This window comes from Ursus maritimus, unplaced genomic scaffold (genome assembly GCF_017311325.1).
Source record: "Ursus maritimus isolate PB19 unplaced genomic scaffold, ASM1731132v1 scaffold_4, whole genome shotgun sequence".
Classification (NCBI taxonomy): Eukaryota; Metazoa; Chordata; class Mammalia; order Carnivora; family Ursidae; genus Ursus; species Ursus maritimus.
In genome coordinates this window covers 3,409,086-3,425,034 of record NW_024426552.1, presented here as the reverse complement: position 1 = coordinate 3,425,034, position 15,949 = coordinate 3,409,086, and positions in this window count along the sequence as shown.

Genomic DNA, 15,949 nt, shown 5'->3' with positions numbered 1-15,949 from the left:
GAGTGCACCACCCAGGTGTCCCAACCTTGTATTTAATACAAGTACACATTGCTAATGCCACCCTCCTCCCCTGCTCCCACTCTTCCATGGCAACACAACCAAGCCTGCTGTGTAGACCCAGCTAGGTGTGCCTCACACAAAGGTGCCAGCCGTACAGGCGAGTGGGGCTGAAACCCAGTTCATCTCATAGCACTGTCACCAAATCTTCAAACGGGCACACGCTGATCTCCATTGAGAAGAGGTACCCATTTGTCTCCAGGGTAAAGGGGCACCCGTTGGTCTTCATCAGGAAGGGGCACCCGTTGGCCTCCAGGGTGGAGGGGCACCCATTGGTCTCCAGGGTAAAGGGGCACCCGTTGGTCTCCATCAGGAAGGGGCATCCATTGGCCTCCAGTGTGAAGGGGCACCCGTTGGTCTCCAGTGTGAAGGGGCACCCGTTGGTCTCCAGTGTGAAGGGGTACCCGTTGGTCTCCAGGGTAAAGGGGCACCCATTGGTCTCCATCAGGAAGGGGCATCCATTGGCCTCCAGTGTGAAGGGGCACCCGTTGGTCTCCATCAGGAAAGGGCACCCATTGGTCTCCAGTGTGAAGGGGCACCTGTTGGTCTCCATTGCCGAGACTGGGAACCTGAGCCTGAGTGATGTTAAATGACTCCCGGTGGCAGTGGGCATATCTGCATGCAGGTTCGTGTCACTGCAGTGCCCATGCAAGCACGTGAACACATTCGTAAATCGACATGCATGTGTTTCAAGAAGCAAGGGGTGTACCACACCATCTTCTCCCAACCCCTGGGTCAGCTCAGAGGCCCGCTGCCCCTTCCCTAACAGCCCCACTGCCCTTCCCTAACAACCCCACTGCCAGAGTGCAGGACGCTGGTGCCTAGCTCTCAGCAGGTCAGAGTGCATGGATCCTAGGCTCAGACCCAGTGAGCAGGAAGGGCCTCTCTTTCTGGTGGCTTCAAGGCCACTGTCAGGAGTAATGTGTGTCAACTGCACCAGGCCAGGGGTGTTTGGGGGTATTTGGCTAAACACTATTCTTGGGGTATTTCTGGGTGAGATGGGCATCGAATGGGTGAACTGAATCAAAGGGGGGGGGCCCGTCCAGTCTGCTGGAACCTCAACAGAGCACAGACAGGGAAGACTTGCTCTCTGCTTGGCTGTTGAGCAGGGACATCGGACTCCTACCCATGGACTGGGACTCACACCACCTGGGCTCCAGGCTTCAGGCCCTTGGACTCAGACTGGATCACACCACCGGCCTGCTGGGTCTCCAGTCACAGAGGCAAGTCTAGGAATGTCTCAGCCCCATGATCATGTGGGCTGATTCCTTATCTTAAACACATATGCATCTGTTCCCCTGGAGAACCTGACTAACTGGCCGCCCTGCCTAGATTCTGTTCAATCTGCCTTTGATCCCGAGGCTCCCCGCACCCTGTGCAGTGGGCCCCACGCAGGGTGGTACTGCAGAAGCCTGTGTGTTTTCTTGCTCCACAAGAAATAGCAGAAGAGAGCTCACCTGGAAGGTGTCAAACCTGCTTCCACTCGTAAGTAGAAGAGGCTCCCCGGGCCTGAGGAACTGCAGGGGCAGCCCCCTTCTACCCGGCACTCATGACCTCTCACAAAACAAGCCGACCACGGATGGAAATGACCAGCAGGAGAACTGCCCATGTCTCAGACCATCAGGACAGAAACTCCAGGGCAACTGAGTGCCCGCCAACATGGTGCAGTACACAGGACTCAATCCAAGGCAGGGAATCCCAAAACAACCCGGTCCTAAAAGGCAAAAAGAGCCTGAAGATGAAACATGGCCTTTCTTAACATGAAGAGTCGCCCTGCTGTGGAACCACTTCCAAAGATACAGGGAGAGCTGCCCTCGGCCTTCAAGAGTCGGGGGGCCAGGGGTTCTGCCACCTTGCCTGCAGCAGAGAAACAAGCAAAGAGTCCAGCTGACAAATGAAATGGGGTATGAGTATGTCAACTCTCAGGATGGAAAAGCCAGCCCGGACAGGCAGGTTGGAAAAGCTTGTGCATGGCCAGCATGCCCCAAACAGTCATCCCTGGGCTGAGGCAAGGGTGTGTGGCTTGTAGGAAAAGCATCTGGGGCCTTGCAGAGCTGCAGGGGCCGTCTATAGTCTCATTTGATTCCAGGATTTACGTCTCTATCTTGGATGAGGCACTTAAACCCTCTGAACTGGGGGGAAACCGTGGCTAAGGGAGGTCATGGCAGCTGAAGTAGGGTTGGACAGGAGACATCCCTGGGCAATAAGGTCCTCACGGTCCTGTCAGGAGGAATGGGACCCCTTTTGTTATGTGGGTCTTTGGACAATGAGTAATTTTATGTTGTGACCATGACTTCTGGGTGAAAGACTGTGCAATGGATTGTTTAAATGCTGAGTTGGTTGTGATTGGCTGGTTGGTTGTGTTTGGTTGGTTTGTTGTGGTTGGTTGGTTGTGGTTGGTTGTTTTGTTGTGGTTGGTTGGTTGTGGTTGGTTGGTTTGTTGTGGTTGGTTGGTTGTGGTTGTTTGGTTGGTTGTGGTTGGTTGGTTGGTTGGTTGGTTGGTTGGTTGGTTGGTTTGAAAACATGCCTTTGTGTTGAGGAGGGTAGGAAACTCCTGTAGACTCAGAGAGAGGTCTGTGCCAAGTACCTCCACCTCCTTGGGGAACACTTTGTCTTAAACCCACCCTTGTTCCCCAAGTAAGCTCAAGTCTGTACTCAGAGCACGTTGTCTTCAGACAACTTGAAGGGATGTGGCATTCTCCCTTATACAAATGCAGGGTACAGGCCCAGACCCCGTGCTGTGGCCCCTATTTCTGTGGATTTCAGGCATCTGCACTCTCCTTTCTCTGACATAGGGAACCTTATAGACGCCTCTGTCAGGCCCCTCACCCACTACCAAACATCTCTTCTCTGGTACTTTGACAACACCCCCAACACATCCACATTATTAAAGAAGTGTGGGCAACAGCACTTGCCACCCTCATAGCCCCTTACCAAGACCTCTGCATCGGCTCAAGGAGACTCCTCTGGGAGTCACAGTCAGACCATAAGCTTCCTCCAGCAGCCAGATGCTTGTTACACAGCAGCTGCTGACTAATTCAGCCTCAGGCTTCTCTCTGGTTCTGTCTGTGTGAAACGGGGCCCTCTCACAGATCCTGCAGTGTACCCTTAAAATGGCCCAATCTGAACTTGAGACATCCAAAAAGTGTCTGTCCCTTGTGTCCCAGGGTACCCAAAGCATCCCCAAACTCATGCCTCTGCCCCCCCCCCCAATTTCCCCTTCCAGTGTCTGTTCCCTCAGCTGTCTGACAGCGCCAAGCTCTGGTAGGATGACCAGGGTTCAAAGCTCATTCCCCACTCAGGAGCTGTATGCATTCAGGCAGTTCCTCCACTTCTTTGGCCTCAGTTTCCCTTATTGCAAAAGAAGACTAGTAAGTGAGGATGATATTTTAAAAGGTATATGAAACCCCTCACACTGCCAGGTATACAATAGGTACTCAATAAATGTTTTTCTTCTCTACCAGCTCCCTTCTCTGCTGCCCCAATAAACCTTCCTAAACTACCATTGGCTACGGATTGACTTGTGTCACCCCCCAAACCTTAACCCCACTGTGGGTGTATTTGGAGTAAGGAAGTGATGAGGTTAAATGGGGTCCTAATGGTGGGGTCCTGATCCTGCAGCACCAGTGTCCTTGTGAGAGGACAGCAGAGAGTTTGCTCGGTCCCTCTCCGGCCCCACCGAGGTGCACACAGTGGGAAAAGCCAAGCGCGGACCCAGCAAGAAGGTGGCTATCTGCGAGCCAGGAGGCAGGCTCTCGTCAGGAGCCAGTCCGCCAGCACATTTGTCTTGGACTTCCCGCCTCCGGAACCGTGAGGAAATGAACTTCCACGGTTCGTCACCCAGTCTATGGGATTTTGTTACAGCCACCCGAGCAGACGGAGACACCCCGACAGCATTGCTCTCGTCCTGCCTGTGGTTTTTGCTGCATCGTGAAGTTGGCCAGGAGGCAGGCCATGAAGGCTTTCCCAGGTGCGGCTCCCCCGGCCCTTCCGGTACCATGACCACCCCACCGCCAACACCCAAGGGTCCAGCCACACCAGGCCAGGCTGACGGCTGATCGTAGCTGGACAGGCAGACACGAGGGTCTGAGGGGGTCCCCGGAGGGAGCAAGCGCAGTACCTTACAGCCGCAGAGATGGCCAGAGGGATGGAGTCACAGCCGGTCACCGTCCAGTCTTGGATGCGCTGAGGCTCGGCCCGCGGGCTTCTCCTTCCTCGGGGCCATACTCTGCTTTCCTCTGTAGCTGAGCGATGCTGGCAGCCACCACACCGTGGCCCCAGTGCGAGGGCTCCGGCTGGCATTCTCGGCTCTTGGAGTCAAGGTTGTCACTGGGGCTGTACTGCACTTCCCAGGCCCCTGAATTACTCGCTCACACCTGGTCATTGTTTGTTTTATGCCCCCGGCTTTCAACCCAGGCTCATCAAGAGGACACGGTTTCGGAGGCTGGGCTCCAGCAGCGATCGAGGCTGACCCAGCCCCTGTCCTCCCAGAACCTGGAGTCGGATGGTCGATGTCACTATGGAAGAAATGAAGGAGGACAGGCCGTGCAGGGCAATTTTCAGAAACAGGTCTTGCAGTCGCTGAAGGGTTATGGGAAGCAAGCCTCAGGTGCTGATTTTATCTTTACAGAGGCAGCTATCTGGAATAATCCTGCAAGCCCGTCTCATCTTACAGGCAGGGTGGTTTCTGAAAGGCTGACAGTCAACTTTCCCTCCTATTTCAAAGGTCCCTGCAGTGAAACGGGAGCTTTAAAGTCACAGTCTACCGGGCTCCTTCCTGTTCCGAAATCCACTGTCCCCCGCTGATCCTGCCTCTGTGCTGCGGGGTCACAGGGCAGGCCTCGGCGGGAGGAGCAGACGGGGACTCGTCCTCACTGCCGAGGGCTTGCTCTCCAGCAGCTGCCTGGTCCGAGTGTCCCTCAGGCTCTGGCTGGGCCAGCCGTGCACCTGTCCCCGCACCAATGAGCCACCTGTGTGCTTCGGGGGTCAGACCAGGCTGGGGCCCCAGGACACGGGCCCCTCGCCCTCTTCCCGCAGAGGAGGGACCTGCCCGAAGCGGCAGGGCAGGGCGCAGGTGAGGCAGGAAGCAGAAGCTCCATCTAGATCACAGCCGGCGGTGCATTTTCCCGTGAGGTCTTGCAGCTCTGCGCTCTGCCTGAGTGGCTGCTGACGTGTTGGGTGTGTGCCCAAGCGGGCTCCCCTTGCCTGCCATCTCCTCGCCTCCCTTCTCCTCCTGAGCTCGTCTATGGTATTTTCCACGATCGTCTTCTCTCATGGAAGTTGCAACCCAGTAAGGAAAAAGAAGAAACAAGCCAGGAGAGACAGGCAGGGCGGATTCCCACAGTGCATCCCTTCGACGTCCCTAGGAAAGAAGAAAGATTGGGACAGAAAATGCAGGATTCCATGAAGTTCAAGGGGACGGAAATGGGAGAAAACACATTTAAAGATGTTATGTTATTGGAAATTAAAGGTGAAGACAGAGCACTCCCTGCTTTCCCTAGTTTTGTACAAACTTGGAAACTTTTGTAGTTGTAGTCTCAGGAGCACCAAAGAAGGGAGGTCCCACGCCACCTGGAAGAGAGCGCACGACAGCCTGGAAGGGAGCATGCGGCAGCTTCCGCGGGACCAGAACACTTCCGCGAATGAACAGAGAAATCTGGCCAGACTGACATAAACCTTTGGGATGTGAAAACAACATAGAACTCTTAAACTAAGGGATGTTTAAAAACGAAACCACCCTTTTACAGACAACAAGCGGGGCTCAACGTGTCCAAACACACTGGCGGAGATACCGTCCTGACGTCCTGGTCGTCGCGGGGACAAGACCCTGCTGTCTCCAGAGTGGCTTGGGAATATGTCACTGCTTCCTTAGTGGCCTTTTAGGGATCGCTTCTCAGGACCTTTAAACAGCTGAAATATTTGGAATCATGTACAGAAATTTTAAGAAAATCAAGTCCTAGTCTATATGTTCACATAAAGAATTTATGGACATTCAGAGTCTGCTGTGTTCATCACGGCAATCAAAGGACTCCCCGGTTTCTTCTTTCAACTAAGACAGAAGTAACTGATGCTGACTGGGGGTGTTAAGTAGAAACTTCACTAAATTTATTTCCAGCGCGAGCATGTTTGGAAGAACTTGAGAATCTCTGTGTTTAAAAGGTTAATTTCCTAGATAGTTGGACCCAATCGGCAAGTTTGCTTTGTTAATGAAATAACGGAAGCCATCACCAAGAAAACCACTGTGCTGAACTGAGGAATTTAAGAGATTCCCAGGTGTTTGACCTTTGCTCATCGGAATCCAAGTCCTCGTTAAAGGAATCGCTTCCAGTTACCAAATTTATAAGCTGAACTTCGATATAAGGAAGAACTAGTTATTCATATTCTCCACTTTGATAAAACGAAGATTACTTTTTTGAAACGAAAGCCAATTTGTGAATAATGTTTTCTGTATAAAAGCCAGCGTGCAGAGTGCCAAAGCCTCACACTTAACACAAGTGGGAAAATGCAGGCAGAAGCCAGCCCCGTGCTGACACGTTCTGACCGAGAGCCCTCACCGAGCTGCCGAGCAGCGGGGACCCAGCTGGGGCCTCTAGCGGGCTCAGGAAGTGGTGTCTCCACTGATCCACCTGTCCCGCCTCCTCAGCCCCCCCCCATCGGCCCTTCCCTGGCACCCACGCCCCCACCCGCCACCTGCGTGAGTCTCCAGGCTTCAACACACCCCACCCACCCCCCTGTGCCCCTGGCTTCCTCCACGCCAAGCCCCCCCCTTCCACCCCCCCATCACGCCTCTTCCTGTGCATGAATCACACACCGTTCCTCCAGTCCTCACAATGGCCAAGCACAGAATAGGAGGCTGAGCGGAATGAGGCCATCCTCCCCGTCCCACCCACGGTGGCCGAGGCAAGGCGGGGCTAAGCTGGGATCTCGCCCAGCCGTGGGGTCTCCACCCCTCGGGGGTCTGCGGCAGCTGCTGGAGGAGCACCAGAGGGCCCCCCAGGCAGCAGAGGTGCCAATGGCTGTCCAGGCTGAGACCCGAGAGAGGGAGGCCAGAGTGAGCCAGGACCAGGGCCCGAAAGGGGCACTCCAGACAAGGCAGAGGGGACAGCGCAGGACCCAGAGCTGCAAGGCATAGGGCTCCCCTGGGAAGTGCTGGCTGGGTTGGGAGGCTATGTCCTCCAGGGGCTTGTGGCAGCCGCACCTAGGACGGACGTCTTCCTGAGCATGGAGTGGAAGGGGCAGCTGAAGGACAGTGGCTTAGCTGCCCCGTCCCTGGGCCATAACCTGTCTCCAGCACATCACCTCCACCCTTAGCCCTCCATGTGCCCCTCAGCCACCAGGAAGCCACCAGGCAGGCACCGCTGTGTGCCTGAGGCTTTGCTCCGGCCCCTTTCCGGACGTTCTTGTGCTCCTCACGCACCCGCCAAGGTCGCATGGCACCCCTCTGGGCAGCCCGGCTCTCCTCCTCGCTTGAGAGAGCTCCTGCCACCTTTGTCTGACCTGTGAGCAGCCTAGGACAAGGTGTCTCCCTGCGGGGTCACCGAGTCCTTAAGTTGGGAGTGCTCTTCCCCTCCCACTGCACTGTCAGCCTTGGTGGGCAAGGTGGGCTCCCACCAGGCTCCTACTCCCCCCATGTCCAGGAGCCAGCAGCCGCCATGCCCCCTGAGCCTGCATCTACTCTCACAGTGGGGCAGGCTCACCCCGCTTGCCCTCAGTGCTGCTCTCCAGGTCCGCGGCCGCGGCACCTGCTCCTGAAATCATACCTTCCGCCCACCGAGAAGCAGGGCCCAGATTAGATGTGGAGGAGAGAATGGGAATGAATCACACACCCATGCACTCCCCAGGCGGGCACTCGCTGAGGGTCACCAGCACCCGTCTGCAGCCCCAGGCCCCATGCCCAGCAGGAGGGAGGCCCCCTGCACAGAGCCTCCGTGGGGACATTCTGGCAGTGGGCAGGCTGACTGAGTGGTTTCCTTGTCCTTCTTCCCCCTCCTCCTCCTCTTTCCTTCTTTACTGTCCTCCTTTGTCCTTCCTCCCTCACCCTCCTCCTCCTTTCAGGCCTTCCTGGTGACAGTCTTAGGGACCTGAGGGAGAGGAGGTGATCAGGGTTTAGCCACACCCAGCCCTCCGTACCCCCCTCACCAAACCCCAAGTTCATCTCCTCTTTTATTTTATTGTAACTCTTTATTGAAGTATAACCTGCATAAGGCTAAATGTACAAATCTTAAACTAAGTCATCGTATTTAGTTTTATGGATTTTCACACCATGAACCAGCTGCCAGATCAAGGAAGAGAGCCTCACCCCCCAGGATCCCGCACAGCCCCTCCCGTCTCCACACCCCCTCGCTGGAGAGCCGCTGTCCCGACATCCAGCCCCACAGACCGTCTGGCAGTCCCTTGAGTAGGTGGCCTGCACGGGGCTGTCCTGTGTCTGCCTGCCCCCACGTCATGCTGGAGCCGTTCTGCTATGATGTCGCCCGCACCTCAGGACCGTCCACTGTCACCACTGCACAGGGGAGCACGGGGCTCGGTACTTAATCCTACGGCCCTTTGGCAGTTCCTTGCTCGTGGCTAAGATGAACCGTGACACGGTGAACAGTGTCCGTGTCTCTGGCTCCCACTCAGAGCATTTTCTCGGGGTGTATAGGAGGAGTGGGCTACTGAGTCCTAGGATTCTCACGCGCTCAGCACATGCCGTTAAACTGTGTCCGGATCCACGCGGCTGCTTACAAGCCCCCGGCCGCACGGGAGGGCTGGTTGCTCCTTGCCAGCACCTCGTGTCTCTTCCATCATATCCAACACCGGGGCGCCTTCCGGGCCTGAGCTGGGCTCCTCCGATGACTGATGGAGTTGAGCCTCTAGACGGTCCAGTGTGGTCACCCTGCACGAGCCAGCCCTGGCTTGGGGGTCCCAGCTCCCAGCCAGGGGCCCGCCGTGGCGCTCGGTGGAGTATTGGAGGCCCCCATCAAAGGACTTCCAAGTGGTGGTCTTGGCAGCCAGAGGGACCCCCTGCTCTCAGTTTAGTGGTACAACACTGGAGGAAGCAGGGGCTGTGGACCTGTGGAAGGAGGAGGCAGGGAGGCCACCGGACGCTGTAGGCTTTTCTTTCCAGGATCTTTTCATGCTGACACCGGGGGCCCAGTTTATAAAATCAGAAAGGAGGCATTTGCTCAGCCTTTACAAATCCCACAGAAAGGCAGCTCGGAGTTGAAAGCTGTTCAAATTCTATTTTCTCAGCGTGTATTGCTGTAAAATTGCCTCTGTTCCTTCCCCACCGAGGACCATGACGTGACACGCGATCTGTCCCAGGCTCCATCTGTGTGATACTCTGAGGGCAGGATGTCACTGGGGCTCCAGGAGGCCGTGCCCGGACGGCCAGCCAAACAGAGGTTTTGGGGGGAGCCTGCACTCTGGGGCTTGGCTCTTGCCTGTCTGGGGGCACCGTCAGGGCCTCAGCTGTGCTGGTTTGATGGGAGAACCGCCCAGCCCCACACAGGACCCAGATGGGCAGCTGTGCCTGTTCTCACGGCCCCTGAGGCCCTGACTCAGCCTTGACTCCTCATTAAGCTGCCAAGCTGGGAAGTCTCTGTGAGATGTGCTTGCTATAGTAAAGACCCCAAAAATGTGAGGCAGCCCTGGAGTGTGGACAGCACTGGCCTGAAAGTCTAATCCAAACAACACCTAGTGCCCACCCATCCCCCTTTGCCCCCCTCCGTCGAGGGCCACCAGCCTGGCCTCTGGCTGCAGACGCCTGTGTTTTCCCACCTGAGCAGTGCTGTGCCAACCCAGAGTGCAGCCTGAGACGAAAGGGCACGTACGCACCCCAAGTGCACGCTGTGTATAGTTGTGAATGGTTATTTCTCCCCAGAGCGTGAAAGTAGTAGAAAAATAATGAAAAGCTAAAAAGTAGGTGTATTAAAAGCCACAACGCTACTGGTTTATTTATACTGAAACAGAAGTTATTATCATTTTACTTCAATTTAGGTGAATTAAAAATTATTTAAGATTACCACTCAGTGAAGAGAAATCATCAAATAGGGACATTCTCTCGTTAAAAATCAGGTTAGCCAACAAGTCAAATTTGGGTATGTTAATGATGCTTCTGCTTCCTGAAAGCCAGGTGTCGTATATTGAATGGTGGTCCCACCCACCCGAAGACCCACCCAGAGAGATCCACCCGGAGCCTGTGACCATGACCTTGTTTGGAAGAAGCGTAATTAGGTTAAGGGTCTGGAAAGGAGACCGTCCTGGATCGGGATGGGCCCTAAACCCAAAACAAGTGTCCTTAGAAGAGAAGAGAAGGGGGGAAGTACACGGAGGGGACAACGATGTAAAGAAGGAGGTGCAGATGGAATTGATGCAGCCACGAGCCCAGGACCACCAAGGACCACCAGGATCCAACCCTTCACTCCCTCCAGAGCCGGGAGAATATACGTTTACCTTGTTTTAAGCCATCTGGCTTGTCACAGCAGCCCCAGGAAAGTAATACAGCTGGGGTTCCTTTCTTACCCCCCCTCAGGCTCCAATATGGTTTGGTGTCACACTGGGTTGTATTTTAAACTTTGATATTTTGTTTGCTGTGGATTTTTTTGTGTTATTTTTAATTATTAGAATGCATTGCCTCTTTGACATGGATCCAGTGAACAAGCACTGGGCTGGTTGAAGAAAGAGATTAGCTGATAGCCATAAGATGGGTCACCTACGCCCCTGAACACGGGGATGTCCCCAAACCCCCAGTGGATATTAATGTCAGATATAAATATCTTCACACTCTGCCCATTCCGTAGGATCCACAAACGTCTCCCCAGGGCCCACCTTGTCACCAGGTTTTTATCTGTGCTCTCTCCACCACTGGGAAGACTGGCCCACCCTTTTGCCACTCCCCATCGAACAGCAGAGATCTCTGTCTTCGGTGATCTCTCCATCTCCGTGAAGTGGACAACTAGATGTGTTTCGTGGCATTCAGCGCACCAGGAGGCTTTCCCTTCATCATTGTCCTTTAGGGACACACGGTGCCTCTACTTACAACTGCGCAACATGCAGACCTCTCCTACCACCCAGGCTTGTGCTGCTCCGTCTCCACTGACCGTAAGAAATGCCCCCGGGGGTCACAGGTGTGGGCTGAGGGAAAGGTGCCAAGGGAGCACACAGGTCCCACAGCATCTGAGCCCCCTGCTCGTGCAGTTTGTGTGCCCTGTGGTCTACGCACGCCCAGCGGCCCCACGAAAACTTGCGTTTTATAATGGAATTCTGTTGTGTGTATCCAATTTCACGGTCAGGCCACATGATCAGCCAGCGATCTTCTCTTTCAGGGGTGGCGGCCCTTGCTTACCCTGAAACGTGCTGCTGTCGGAGGCGATGCAGTGTGATACCGCAGGAATGGCTGGGACATCGTACAGAATAAGACCGGTGGTGCTCAGGAGCACTGGGGGCAGGGCAGACAAATTTCTTATTCCTGTGAAAACAGAGAGCTGCTCCTCTGTGATGGGCAGGGCTTGGTGTATCCAGCCAGCCACCAGGCAGTCGGCGTCTCCCAGCGGGGATCACGGGTGACTCAGCACTGGACTCACGTCAGCACTCAGCAGTGGTAGTAACCCGGTCAGCTTTGGCGAAAGGAGGACCATGAGGCTGAACCCCCGAGCATGCCCCCAACCTGCCATCTAAATGCAGAGAGCTTATGAGTCTCCTGAGTGACTGAAACTGAAAAGAAGACATTTTCCAGGCAATACTTACAAATGTGCCGACAGCTGTGCTGATTTCCCCCAGTAAAGACCTATCTGAACCGTAGTCACCATCACCTCTAAGTTTGTGAAAAATCCACTATCATGCTCTAGGATCCATCTGACTTTCGTAGCAGCTAAATGGGTGTATTGGACAGGCTCATGGTACAAATCTCCATCCCGATATCTCCCAAGTCCACTGGTGCCCCAAATTTTCAGATTCCCTGGGATGCAGTTTGGGGTTTGATTCATTATTTCTTGGGGGTATGGTATAGAGGGCAGTTCCAGAGCTTCCTTGGTCCCTTCTACCAATATGGGCATTTGGCCAGTTGCTGAATATTACAGACGGAACATCTGTGTTTCCCCTCCCCCCATTCATATGTTGAAACCCTAACCCCCAGTGGAATGGTATTTGAAGGTAGGGCCTTTAAGAAATAATTAGGTTTGGATGAGGACATGAAGGTGGGCTCCCATCATGGGATTAGTGTCTATAAGAAAAGGAAGAGACACCAGAGCTGGTTCTTTCTCTGCCATGTGCAGACCCAGTGAGAAGGGGGCCGTCTCTACAAGCCAGGGAGAGTGGCCTCACCAGATGCTGAATCTGTAGGCACCCAGATCTCAGACTTCCCAGCCTCCAGAACTGTGAGAAATCCACCTGGTCTATAGTGTTTATTATGGCACCCCGACCTAGGACATTAAGCATATTTATTCCCACTATATACTCTGGTCTAGGGAAATAATTGGGAATGGATCTGTAGGTCCACTGGGCTCCATGTGAGATGAATTTGGGCCAAGACTCCATTATCATTGTGCCAAAAATGTCCACTTCTTTTTTTAAGACTTATTTATTTATTTGAGAGAGCGAAAGAGAGAGTGTGAGTGGGGCAAGTGGCGGAGGGTGAGAATATCCAAGCAGACTCCCGCTGAGCTTGGAGTCTGATCTCATGAGCCATGAGATCAGGACATGAGCTGAAAGAAAGAGTGGGATGCTTAGCCAAATGAGCCACCCAGGAGCCCCATACATCTGTGCATCCATGATCCATCTATCCATCCAAAGATTAGTGATCCATTATTCATGCATCCATGCATCCATCCATAGAATAACCAAGTATCCATCCATCCACCCATGCATTCATCCAAGCACCCATCCACCTATCCAAGTGTCCATCATCCATCCACCTATCCAAGCATCATGATCTATCCATCCATCTAAGCATCTGTGATCCATGATTCATCTACCTGATCATCCATCCATCCAAGCATCCAAGCATCCAAGCATCCATCCATCCATCCATCCACCCACCCATCCATCCATCCATCCATCCAACCATCCAACCATCCAACCATCCATCCAACCATCCAACCATCCATCCACCCATCCATCCATCCATCCAAGCATCCAACCATCCATCCATCCATCCATCCATCCATCCATCCATCCATCCATCCATCCATCCATCCATCCATCCATCCATCCATCCATCCACCCATGCATCCATCCATGCATCCACCCATGCATCCATCCAAGCACCCATCCACCTATCCAAGTGTCCATGATCTATCTATCCATCCATCCAAGCATCTGTGATCCATCCATCCATTCATCCAAGCATCCAATCATCCATCCATTCATTTAAGATATGTTCTCCTAGGGGCACCTGGGTGGCTCAGTCATTAAGCATCTGCCTTTGGCTCAGGTCATGATCCCAGGGTCCTGGGATCGAGCCCTGCATCAGGCTCCCTGATCAGCGGGAAGCCTGCTTCTCCCTCTCCCACTCCCCCTGCTTGTGTTCCCTCTCTCACTGTGTCTCTCTCTGTCAAATAAATAAAATATTTTAAAAAAAAAGGTATATTCTCCTATCCCTTTCAGCACCAGCATCACTTCACCAGGTGCCCGTGGCTTATGACACTAACCTCATCTTTAACTCCTCCTCTGACTTCTTTTCTTGGAAGTTGTGTAGAAACACATGAAGTGACACTGAGATGCAGATACCATGGACCAAGAAAGCTTTTCCTCTTAGGTCACCATAACCCATCTCCACATATATGCAAAGTAGCTCTCTCACTGACCAAGGGTCCAAGATTAACATTTTTCCCACCCATCACAGGGTGGGCAGGCAGGGAAGCCGTAATCGGTGTGGCAGTTTTTCTTATTCCCCACCCCCCGTTAAAGCAAAGAATAGAAGGCAGAGAGCTCTAGAGCATATTCTCTGTTTTTCATTTGTTCGCTTAAAGATAGCTTTTCTCCTTCCTCCCTGAGGCAGCTAAATCGATTTAACGATGATTCATTAAAGTTCTGTCTACAGAACGTCAAGTCAGTCAGTGGAGAGGTTTACATTGTCAAATTACTAGATATTTATTCCACAGAGTTAACTTTCCACGGAAGCAAATGGTTTTCTTGCTCTGTAATACTCGTGCCGTAATAACGTGCTATCGTGTAACACGTTCATAACACTCTGTGAACACCGCAACTCAGTTAAGGCGCATCTCTAAAGAACCCGTTATGACTCCCCAGAGACGTTTGCCTTTCCTAGTCAGATGGCATCCTATGCACCATTTTTGTTTTCAAAGCGGGAAAATGAGCAGAAGTCCAGTGTATTAGCCAACCTCTCCAACAGTACAAATAACAGCCTCTGTTGGGAACGTGGGATGCACATTATTTTACCAGGCACGTGATTACGTCAAACCCACGTGCCTGATAATGGCCTCTCTTCAGAGAATCAATCCAGCTTGCGAAATTATAAAAATGGATATTTCTAGAATACTGTGTGTTTCTGAAGCCACCATGATGAGGTTTTCAAGGAGTAGGTCACAGAGGGTGTGTGTGTCGGTAGGTGCGGTGAGATTAATCAGCATTAACCAGAAGTCCTCATCGGTGCTGCATGGGCTCCCGAGTAGGCTCTTTCGGCCCCCGCACATGTGTGCACACACATGCAAGGAAAGCTGCCTCTTGTGGTCCACGCCTTCTTCGCAGAACTCTCAAGCTCTGAGCTCCATGAGCTCACTTGCAAATTCCGGTGAGAAGTGACGTCTCATCCTCATGATGGGGAAAGGAGCATGTGACAGACAGCAAGACAAGGCCATGTTTCAGCGCCATAACAGAGACGTGTAGGCAAACGCAGAAGACGGTTTTCTTCACTCTGGGCACTCTGCAAATGATAGCTCACATGTCAGAAAACCAATCCCAGGGCTCAGTTTCTATAAGGACATCTTCCCTGATGGTTCAAGTTGGGCTATTTTTGAGCAAAATACTGAGGCCAGTTCTGCTGACCTGCAAAGCACAGAGTGCCTCCTGGCCACACGGCAGCTCGCAGTGGACCAGCCGGCCAGCAGGGTAGTCTGCTCCCAGCTCACAGGCCCAGCGGGTGCAAGGAGGACAAAGTGACAGGAAGGCGTCAGCACCAGCCCACGGAAGCACTTGTCCAGGAGCAGACCCCGCCCTGAATACTGTTATAAAACCATCAGTTTCACCAGGTAGGCTCCCCAGGGCCCTGCCTAAGCTGTCTGGGTCTGGGGACTTTGAAGGGGCAGGTCACTCTGGATGAAGGGCAAGACGATGGCCACCTTTCAACAGTTTATTTTGAAGTTGCTCTTTCTTTTTTTTTTTTTTTAAAGATTTTATTTATTTATTAGACAGAGATAGAGACAGCCAGCGAGAGAGGGAACACAAGCAGGGGGAGTGGGAGAGGAAGAAGCAGGCTCATAGCGGAGGAGCCTGACGTGGGGCTCGATCCCATAACGCCGGGATCACGCCCTGAGCCGAAGGCAGACGCTTAACCGCCGTGCCACCCGGGCGCCCCTGAAGTTGCTCTTTCAACCTTGGGCCTCCCGTCAAGAGGTTCACCACTTAATTCAAAATCAGCACACGAAGAGTCTTCATTCCTTTTATACCGGGGGTCCTGCCTGGGTCTAAGACCATCCCTGGCTGGTCTGATAGGTCCCTTCCAGCACGTTCATTAGTCCTCTCGCAAGCCCTCCATGGAGCTGAGGAAGCCACGTGCCACGCACACAAGTTCTCACGAGAACATCCTTCCTACTATCTCCCGTTTTCCACGGGCTCCGCGTTCTGCCCCAGCCAGGGTAGGAGAGGGGCGTCTGTCCAGCCCTTCATCAAACGCTGTACAGAGAAGCATCTCCACAGCCCATGAATTCCACAGCAAAAGGCTAACTGCCGA